The 10,860-nt window shown below is 36.6% G+C and overlaps 1 non-coding gene across 1 annotated transcript; it reads left to right on the top strand.

Moving 5' to 3' along the window:
• The first annotated feature begins 9,601 nt into the window (after positions 1–9,601).
• On the top strand, positions 9,602–9,708 carry LOC144454601 (U6 spliceosomal RNA). Its single transcript, XR_013483119.1, has one exon. It is a non-coding gene; the product is annotated as a U6 spliceosomal RNA (small nuclear RNA).
• The last annotated feature ends 1,152 nt before the right edge of the window (positions 9,709–10,860 follow it).

Genomic DNA, 10,860 nt, shown 5'->3' with positions numbered 1-10,860 from the left:
CCTGTGGTAGTATTATGGAGGCAAAACCTTGCGATCTACACTTCCCCCGAAATGCAGAGGCACATGTGCAGTAGTACAATCAGCTATACCATTTACCCTGTCATTGAGGAAGAGAATGTGGCTAAGAACGGGGAAAAAAAAGAAGGAATGCACCAGCTAACTCATTTGACAACAGAGTTTATCTCAATGCAATCAGGGTCCTGAGGGGAGTTCCAGACAAATTTAAGGCTAGAAATCTGATAGCATCAAGATTTGAATCTTCCCTGTTTTGGTGGGTAACCCTTAATAAAAATGTAGATTGGATTAATTATATTTATTATAACCAACAGAGGTCTATTAATTACACCAGGGATGCAGTTAGAGGAATAGCCAATCAACTAGATGCCACAAGTCGAATGGCATGGGAAAACAGAATGGCCTTGTATATGATGTTAGCCGAGAAAGGAGGAGTATGTGTCTTCTTAGGGGAAAGATGTTGCACCTTTATTTCCAACAACACAGCCCCAGATAGAACCATTGTAAGGTCTAACCACTTGAGCTGAAGAATTGGCAGAGAACTCTGGGATAGATAATTGATTGATGGGATAGTTAGAATCATGGTTTGGCAAGTGGAAGGGAATGGCAGTCTCTATCTTGACCTCCTTAATAGTAATTGCTGGGGTACTGACAGCTGTAGGCTGCTGCACAATACCTTGTGTAAGGGAGTTGGTAGAGAGATTAATCAAAACAGCAGTAACAAAACAAATACCCATGAACACTCGACCAAATAATCTATTCCTACTAGATGAAGAGACTGAGGTGAATACTAATTATGACAAAGAAAGTGAAATAATGTTATCAAAACTAGAATATTCTTATGGCATAATGAAATGAGATGCAGGCACAACAAAGAGTAAATAAAAAGAAAGGGGGGGATTTTAGAAAACGTGGTTGCTTCTGCATCTCACTCATCAGGGTGTGGATGCCTACATGACAGAACACTTGAGAACATGTATGGAACTGGCCTGGTTAAAACTGGTTGAAATTGGTTTTGTAGTACAACATGTATGCTTATTGTTATAGTTATGGGGAACTATGAGCAAATAAGGTATAAAGAAAATAAGAAGAAGAGGGCACCAAATGTGGGGAATGGGAGATGTAAACAGGGGCAGAGACTCACGTTGGGGGTTTAGGTGTTCTGGATAAGCTGTAAATCCTGCAGCACCCAGTCAATAGGGAAACAGGGAAGGGAAATGCGAATTGGGAATAGAGAATAAAAAGCTGTACATTTGTTTTAATGGGTATGCCTACTTGCTGGGCACCTGCTCTTGCAAGAACATTAATAAAGTCTTCCTGGTTCACCAACAGCTTCATGGAATTCTTGATAAGACACTTGTTTCTTACACAGTGGGGTCAGGGTTGGGGAAGTAGAATCTGAGAATTGACCCCTAGCTAAGAAGCAGGGCCTCATCACTAAGAATGATTAAACAAACAAAAAAACCTAGTATGATGCCAGCCCAAGACACAAACCCAGTAAAGGAGAGGCGTATAACTTCCACTGAATTCAGACATCAGAAAAGGCTACCTGACTTTCATCTCAACTGACCCCATGATTGGAGCAGGTCCAAACTGGTTTCACAGTTGCTGCACTTGGAGGGTCAAGCCTACTTGTTCTGACCAGATGTCAAACCCCATCCCTCTCTCCCAAAAACATACCAGCCTTCTCTACAGACTTTCAGTTGTTATGCAAAATAACTTATGTAACAGACTCTCAAGACTGTGCCTTCCCTGAGACTCCCTCCCTGTTGCTATTTAAACCCTGCCTTCTTTGCCCCTCTTGGACACTCCAGTACTTGGTGCTATACTGTGCCTGATTTGCAATTCCCTTGCCTTGATTAAAAGGCCCTAGTTTTTTTTTTTTGTCTGTTTCTTTGTTTTGGCAGTCTTCTTTATTTCAGGCTGACATACCCATAATAAAAATCTCAAAGAAAAACACAGCTTGCCTGCAAGATTTTTTAGAATTCTCAGAAGAAATGATATTAGTGTTAAAGAAATATTATAAACTAAATGAGAGCAATGAAGGAGAAATTAGAAAAGCCCTTGAGGATGTGGATATGACACCTACAAAGAAAATTAAGAGCTTAACATGAGATTAAAAAAAAACTTATCTAAATGACAGAGCCACTAAAAACTAAAGGGTAGTGACTCAAGGAAACAACAAAAAAATTAAGATGAAATAAAAAAAATGAAAAAAGTGAATAAAATATAAGGGATTTTATTTAAAAAACAACTGACCTGGAAAACTAATCAAGGCAAGATAGCCTAAGAAATATTGGACTACTTGAAAATAATAATCAAACAAAAGAGTTTCTATATCATAATTCAAGGAATTATGAAAGAAAATTTCCTGATATATTAAAACAAAAGGGCAAAGTTATAACAAAGAATCCACCAATCACTTCTTAAAAGAATCCTCAAAATGAGAACTCCCAGGAGTGTCACTGCCAAAATCTGGAACTCCACAATAAAATAAAAAATAATGTAACCAGGCAGAAATGTATGTGTGTGTGTGTGTGTGTGTGTGTGTGTGTGTGTGTGTGTGTGAGAGAGAGAGAGAGAGACAGAGAGAGAGAGAGAGAAAGATGATCTCTCAGAAGTGAAGCCTCCTCAAAAGGTTAATAGTTCTTGTTAATAGTTGTTGTTGAAACACACTCCCTTCTGATCTTGTAAAAGCATGCTTTCAAAACCCTCTCCCTCTCAGATAGTTTTTAAGCACATAGCGGAAAGAATGCCCCTCCCCCAACCTAAGCTGCTTGCCCTTGCAAAACTTCCCGCCTTCTCTTGTCTCCTGACAAATTTGTGCAACTGCCTTTGGTTCTCTGTTGCTGTGGAAGATTTCCATGAATAGATTGTGCCCCCTGAAGCCCAGCCAATAGGATAAGGGGAAGGGGGTTAGGGAGGGGGAGCTTGCATTAGGGCATAAATAGACCTTGCTTTCTGTAACCAACTCTTACTCCCTGGCCGGCACCATTGGTGTGATGAGGGTCGGTACCCTTTCTCATGAGAAAGCAATAAACTCCTTTCTGCTTTCAAGGTATCTAAGTCTTTGTCCAGAATTTGGGTAGTGGTCTCTGTCCCACACATGTATATATACACACACATATATACAACTAAAAGTAAGTTACCAACAAAACCTATTCTAATCCTATGGAGGTGGGGAGGAATAGGACTTCAGTTACATAGAGAACATTTAAGCAAACTTTTTGAAAAATCAGAGAGGAATAGAAACTTCAAAATATAATCAAAGGAGTCAACAGAAACATAAAAAGGTAAATATAAGTGACTTATCAGAAGGGGCTCATAAAAGTGAACAGTTTACATTGAAAGGTATGGGGAGATGACGAGGATCTTCTCAAAACTGTGATGTCATCATGGTTATGGAAGGAATAAAATAATACAGAGGACCTGGGAATGATTTTGTTATGATTTAATGATCTTGAAAGAAGAAAGGGAAGAAAGGGGAAATAAAATTTCCTAGGGGAAAAAAGGGAGTAAGTGTTAAAGAACTTATCTCACCTAACTGGGATACACAAATATGTCTATAAAAGTGTAGAATGAGTAAGGAGGGAGGAACAGGAGTCACTTGAACCTCCCTTTCATCTGTACTGGTGAACAGATGGTAGAACACACACAGAGTTTAGTACAAAAATACATTCAACCCAATAGGGAAACAGGAGGGAGCAGGAAGAAAGAATAAGAGGGAGGGTGGATTTAGAGAGGGACTAGGCATAAATAAAAAACAATGACAAACCCTAAAATTAGAGAAGGATAATGAAGAAGTGGATAAAAGGAAAGAAGAGTACGAACCTGTAAATAAGGCAAGGGACAAAATCTATTATGTATTACAGAAATAAAAAAGGCAGGGTAACTAACAAGATCTCAAATAAGGCAGGAATAAAAATAAATTTGATTTAGAGAGATAAGCAGGAAAACATTGAAAGGTACTATTGGCAAAGAATATCGATACTTAACATGTGCACCAAATAGGACAGCATCTAAATACTTAAAGAGATTAATGACATATATGTTGAAATAGAAAGTAAAACTCTAATAGTGGGGGCCCTTGACGTTCTCCTTTGTGACCTAGAAATTTCTAATAAAAAATCCATTGAAATTGTATTTTGTTCTAATCCCCATATTCATTCTGACCTCCTCCCCTCAGTTAGTATGGTGTAAGTCTATAAATAACTAGTATAAGATAACAATAATAGGAAATAAGATTGCAAAAGTCAACCCAGAAGTCACTTACAAACTATCCCATAAATTAAGGGAGGATAGCGGCTACTTGTAAACTGTTTTATAAATGAGGGGAGCATATAAGCCATTTGCAACTGTCTCATAAATTAACTGAGGTCACATCCTGAGACTTTGTGATGAAGTTAGACACCTGGCTAGGCTTGAGATACAGACTATACTTCAAAAGCCAGATGATAAAGCTGCAACATAAATGTACAAATTAAGGGACAGTCTAGAAATAGCAATGAGGAGCAAAGGATATTCCAATTTCCCCTGCAGGACCAGGGTGTCAGAGAACCAGTGCTAGATAGGGTGGAAGCTAGATCTCAGTGAATCCTAGTGGAAGGGTGAAGTAAAAGAGAAAGGACAAGGGAAATGTGTTCACTGTGGAATAGGAATTTAAGAAGACATAATGAAAGGCATGGGCAGGGTTGGATGAGGACATGGGTGAAGATGAAAGATTAGAAACACTTTGCTTCTTCCCTTTTGATGATTAATTAATATGGGGACAGAGGGAGAAATAAGAGGTGAGAAATTATTAGCTACAGAAGTAGTAGTTGGTGGCAAATGTTTAATAAGGCTCACAGTCTTCATCCAAGAGGTGTTATAGTGTGCTAGACTAGGCCAGGTGAAGTCTAGGTTGTCCGGCCTGTAACTGCTGTTACTTGTCCTCCTAGGTGGCAATTCTGATCCTTCATTACTCCCCTCCTTGTAGCCCCTTTTCCTAACTGTCCTTTTAGTGGTGACAGTGAAAGCTTGGCCCAAGAAATGGGAGGTGAGGGGAACATATCTTATCTCTCATTTCTTCCTCATCTACTTCTCCATCTCTCTCTGCTTTGAACTGAGAGGAGAAGCTAAAGTGAAGATGCAGTCTACCTGTCAGCCGATTCTCCAGATCTTCTCTATCATGGTGACAAGAAGGGGCTAGGGAATGCTAGCACATCTCCCCTTATGGCAGCATTTGTACTTAGTATCTGCCACTTTCAGGGAGCTCCATGTGGGTATGGGAACAGAGGCTTCCTTGCCTAATTATCTAAGGAGCACTTCGGAGGGCAGAAGAGAAGGGCACTAGACCATGGATTTGGAGGGTGTAATCTTTGGGGACTGCCTTTGACAGCAGAAGTACTAAAGCAGAACCTGTCAGTGACACACTACTTCTACTTAAATCAAGTTTACCCCTCCTTGGGTGGCTGAGAGAATGGTTTGTCCCACTACTGGCAGCAGTTGCTAGTTAACTAGGCTTAGCTATGAATTTGGCCAGTTGCTTGCTATTGCAGCTATCCTCTCTGAGTCTATTTTGACATAAGGAACATTTCCCAAACAATACCCAATCAGCCCCTATGAAGTACATTCCCAGAAAACAGTCAGCAGTCTGATGTTGTGATTTGGACTGATGGTAAACCCTTTTCCACTTATGATAGTTTATTGATTACTAACAGAAAAGAAAAAGATGTGGCATAGTATTATATATCAATTATACATAATATATACATTATATTTATAATTACTTGAATATATACCTATAAACAGAATATAATGATATATATAATTATCATGGAATAACATATTATGTAATTAAGGCATAACATTAAATATCACGTAAAGATATGTAATATGTAACTTTGATAACATGGTACAAATACTTTCATTTCATTTGACCCAGTTCTGCACCTCTCCATTTCTCCACAGTTTTTCAATGGTCATAGAAAGCATGTTAGCAATTAACTTCTTAATTTCTAGCTATTCTTTCAGTACCTTAGAATGTTACTCTCCTTGGCTAAGTGACTAGAATTCATTAAAGGTAATTAGTTCCCTTTAGTAGTATACTACTGCCATTTCCCCAACATCAACACCAGTGATTTCAATAGGCAATGCCAATTATCTGACAGTGCTTTCACAGGTCCTGGATTTACTCCACTATAAAGATCATTGTCTCTTTTATTATTCAACCAACTACACTCATGTTAGGGTCCCCATCATTATTAGTAACTTTCTCATCTCTAAGACCTTAACATTGTAGTTGTTTTCTTTATCACATCCTTCTTTACTTTTCACCTCTCCTGGTACCTACTAAAATTGCTTTTTTCCCCCCTATCATCCCGACTTTGCTTTTTTCTACCTCTTCCTATTTTCCCAATCTACCATCCTATCACTTGGTTGTGTTTCCTTATCCAACCTGCATCCAATGATTAATCATTTTAACACTAATGTCTCTTTATAGAACCTTGAAAGCCATGTTTTTCCTTGTCTGCCACAATAATCCCTAAACCTAGCTTATTTCTACTATTACCATTGAGCTCCTGAGTGCTTTCAGAAAAGGTTTAAAAAAATGTAGAGTGTATCCATTACAAATTTCACCTGGGCACTCAAGGCTACTTTTTGAGAACTAAGCTTTTTTTTTCTTTGAACAAAACTTTATTTGGATTCTTAAGCTAATATAAGAATCTTAAATGCTAAAATCCCTATGGAAAACTTGTGGAATTGTATTCTTAGCATCTCAAAAGTGTTTTCAAAAACATTTTTTATCACCTGAGGCCCATGGCCCCCTGCACAAGAAGCTTGGGATAGCATCCCCTGTGCTCCAGCAGGACAGCTCAACTTTAAAAGCCAGGAAACAGACAAACAGCATGAGCAAAAAAGCATCTTGACCATAAAGAACTTGCATGGTAACAGGGAAGATCAAAACACAAACTCAGAAGAGGAACTGTCAATATACCTACACCTGAAACCCCAAAAGGGAATATGAATTGGTCTCAAGCCCAAAAAGCCTTCTTAGAAGAGGTCAACAAGGATTTTAAAAGTCAAATAAGAGAGCTAGAAGAAAAATTGGGAAAAGAAATGAGAAGTATACAAAAGAGAGTCAATAGCTTAGAAAAGGAAGGACAAAAACTGACTGAATAACTCCTTAAAAAGTAAAATTGGCCAAATGGAAAAGGAAGTACAAAAGCTAACTGAAGAAAATAATTTCTTAAAAATTAAAATTGGGCATATGGAAGCTAATGACTCTACAAGAAATCAAGAATCAGTCAAACAAAATCAAAAGAATGAAAAAATACAAGAAAATGTAAAATACCTCATTGTAAAGACAACTGACCTGGAAAATAGATGCAAGAGAGATCACTTAAGAATTATTGGACTATGTGGAAAGCCACAATAAAAAAAAAAAAGAGCCTGGACAGCATTTTTCAAGAAATTATCAAGGAAAACTTCCCTGAGGTCCTTGAACCAGAGGGCAACACAGTCATTGAAAGAATTTACCAATCCCCTTTTGAAAGAAATCCCAAAATGAAATATTGCATTATAGGAATATTGTGGCTAAATTCCAGAATTATCAGGTCAAGGAGAAAATAGTACAAGCAGCCAGAAAGAAACAATTTAAATATTGTGGAACCATAGTCTGGATTACACAAGACCTAGCAGCTTCTACATTAAAAGACTGGAGGGCCTGGAATATGATATTCCGTCAGGCAAAGGAGCTTGAATTACAACCAAGAATCAACTATCCAGCAAGATTGAGTATAATCTTTCAGGGGAAAAGATGGACATTCGATGAAATATGGGACTTTTAATCATTCTTGATAAAAAACTATTACTGAACAGAAAACTCAATCTTAAATTAGAAGACTCAAGAAAAGCATAAAAAGGTAAACAGGAAAGGGAAAAAAAAGACGTTATTCAATATGGTTAAACTGTTTACAACTCTACATGGGAAGATGAGACTTATTACTCTTGAGAACTGTATCTTTATTACAGTATTTAGAAGGGATATACACAGACAGAAGGTGTGGGTATAAGTTGACTTTGATTTGATGATAAAAAATTAAGAGGTGAAGAAGGATTGTACTGGGAGAAGAGGAAAGGAGGCAGAAAATGGTAAACTGCATCACAGGAAGAGGTACAAAGACCTAATACAATAGAGGGAAAGAAGAGAGGGAGATGAGCATTGTGTGAATCTTACTCTCATTGGATTTGGCTCAAAGACCCTACAGAAAGTAGGAGAAAGGGAAAAGAAAAGTGAGGCAGTGGATAAAAAGGAGGGAAGAAGTAGTAGGTGAAAGGACAAGTAAAAGGGAGGGGGGCTGATAGAAGGAAGGGCAGATTGAGGGAGGTGGTGGTCAGAAGCAAAATACCGGTGAGGGGAGAAAGGATAGAGAAAAGCATAAGCAGGAGGGAAAATAGAAAGCAGAGAAAGACATAGCAATCATAACTGTGATGAATGGGATGAACCCTTCCACAAAACAGAAGCAGACAGAAGAGTGGATTAAAAACTGTAATCCTACAATATGTTGTTTACAAGAAACACATTTGAAGCAGAGAAATACATACAGAGTAAAGGCAAAAGGCTGGAACAGAGTATATTATGCTTCAGCTTAAGTAAAAAAAAGCAGGGGCATCAATTCCAATCTCAGACAAAGCAAAAACAAAAACAGATTTAATCAAAAGAGATAAGGAAGGAAACTGCATCTTGCTAAAAGGTAACATAGACAATGAAGTAATATCAATACTAAACATATATGCAACAAGTGGTATAGCATCCAAATTATTAGAGAAGTTAAGTGATTACAGAAAGAAATAGACAGCAAACTATACTAGTGGCGGACCTCAACCTCCCCTTCCCAGAACTAGACAAACCTAACCACGAAATAAACAAGAAAGAGATGAATAGAATTTTAGAAAAGTTAGATATGGTAGACCTCTGGAGAAAATTGAATGGGGATAGAAAGGAATATACCTTTCTCTCAAGGGTACATGGCACATACACCAAAATTGGCCATGTACTAGGCCATTAAAACTTCACAATCCAATGCAAACAGGCAGGGATGTTAAATGCATCCTTTTCAGATCATAATGCAATAAAAATTACATGTAATAAAGCGCCAGGAAAAGATAGACTAGAAATTAATTGGAAACTAAATAATCTAATCCTAAAGAATGAGAGAGTCAAACAACAAATCATAGAAACAATAACTTCATCCAAGAGAATAACAATAATGGGACAAACATACAAAAACTTATGGGAATTTAGCCAAAGCAGTTCTTAGGATAAATTTTATTATATCTCTAAATGCTTACATGAAAAAAATAGAGAAAGAAGAGATCAATGAATTTGGCATGCAACTAAAAAAGCTAGAAAAAGAATAAATTAAAAATCTCCAATTAAATACCAAATTAATAATTCTGAAAAATCAAAAGAGAGATTAACAAAATATCAATCAATAAATAAAACTAAGAGCTGGTTTTATGAAAAAAAAACAATAAAATAGATAAACTTTTGGTTAATTTGATTAAAAAAAAACAAATTACCAGTATCAAAAATGAAAAAGGTGTGCTTGCTTTGGTACCACATATACTAAAATTGGAACGATATAGAGAAGATTAGCATGGCCCATACACAAGGATGACATGCAAATTGGTGAAGGGATCTATTATTTAAAAAAAAATGAAAAAGGTGAATTTGCCACCAATGAAGAGGAAGTGAAAACATTAGGAACAATTTTGCTCAGCTGTATGCCAAAAATCTGACAATCTAAGTGAAATAGATGAATATTAACAAAAATATAAATTGCCCAGATTAATAGAAGAAATAAAATTCTTAAATAACCTCATTTTAGAAAAATAATTTGAACAAGCCATCAATGAACTCCCTAAGAAAAAAATCTCCAGGTCCAGATGGATTTACAAGCAAATTCTATCAAACATTTGAAGAACAATTAATTCTAATACTATATAAACTATTGGGAAATATAGGTAAAGGAGGAGTCTTACCAAATTCTTTTTATGATACAAATATGGTGCTGATGCCTAAACTGGGAAAAGCCAAAACAGAAAAAGTAAATCATAGACCAATTTCCCTAACGAATATAGATGCAAAAATTTTAAATACAATATTAGCAAAGAGATTACAGAAATTTATCACAAGCATAATACACTACGACCAGGTGGGATTTATACTAGGAATGCAGGGCTGGTTCAATATTAGGCAAACTATTGGCATAATTGACCACATCAATAAAAATTAATAGAAACCATATGATTATCTCAATAGATGCAGAAAAAGCTTTTGCCAAAATACAACACCCATTTCTATTAAAAACACTAGAGAGCCCGGGCATCAGTGGAGCTTTTAAAATGATAAGTAGCATCTATTTAAAACCATCAATAAGCATCATGTCTAATGGGGACAGGTGAGAAGTATTTCCAGTGAGATCAGGGTTTTGTAAAACAAGGATGTCCTTTATCACCACTATTATTCAATATCATACTAGAGAGGTAGATAGCTTTAGCTATAAGAGAAGAAAAAGAAACTGACAGAATTAGAATAGGTGATGAAGAAACAAAACTATCACTCTTTGCACAGGATATGATGATATACTAAGAGAATCCTAGAGAATCAATTAAAAAACTACTTGAAATAATAACTTTAACAAAGTTGCAGTATATAAAATAAACCCACACAAACCACCAGAATTTCTATATATTAACTAACAAAACCCAGCAGCAAGAGATAGAAAATTTCTATTTAAAGTTAATTGTAGACAACATAAAATATTTGGGAGTATACCTGCCAAGACAAATCCAGGAACT

This window comes from Phascolarctos cinereus, unplaced genomic scaffold (assembly GCF_003287225.1).
Source record: "Phascolarctos cinereus isolate Bilbo 61053 unplaced genomic scaffold, phaCin_HiC Scaffold_726;HRSCAF=1367, whole genome shotgun sequence".
NCBI classification, from domain to species: Eukaryota; Metazoa; Chordata; class Mammalia; order Diprotodontia; family Phascolarctidae; genus Phascolarctos; species Phascolarctos cinereus.
Note: the sequence above shows the minus strand (reverse complement) of the source record. Positions and strands in the feature narration are given on the sequence as shown.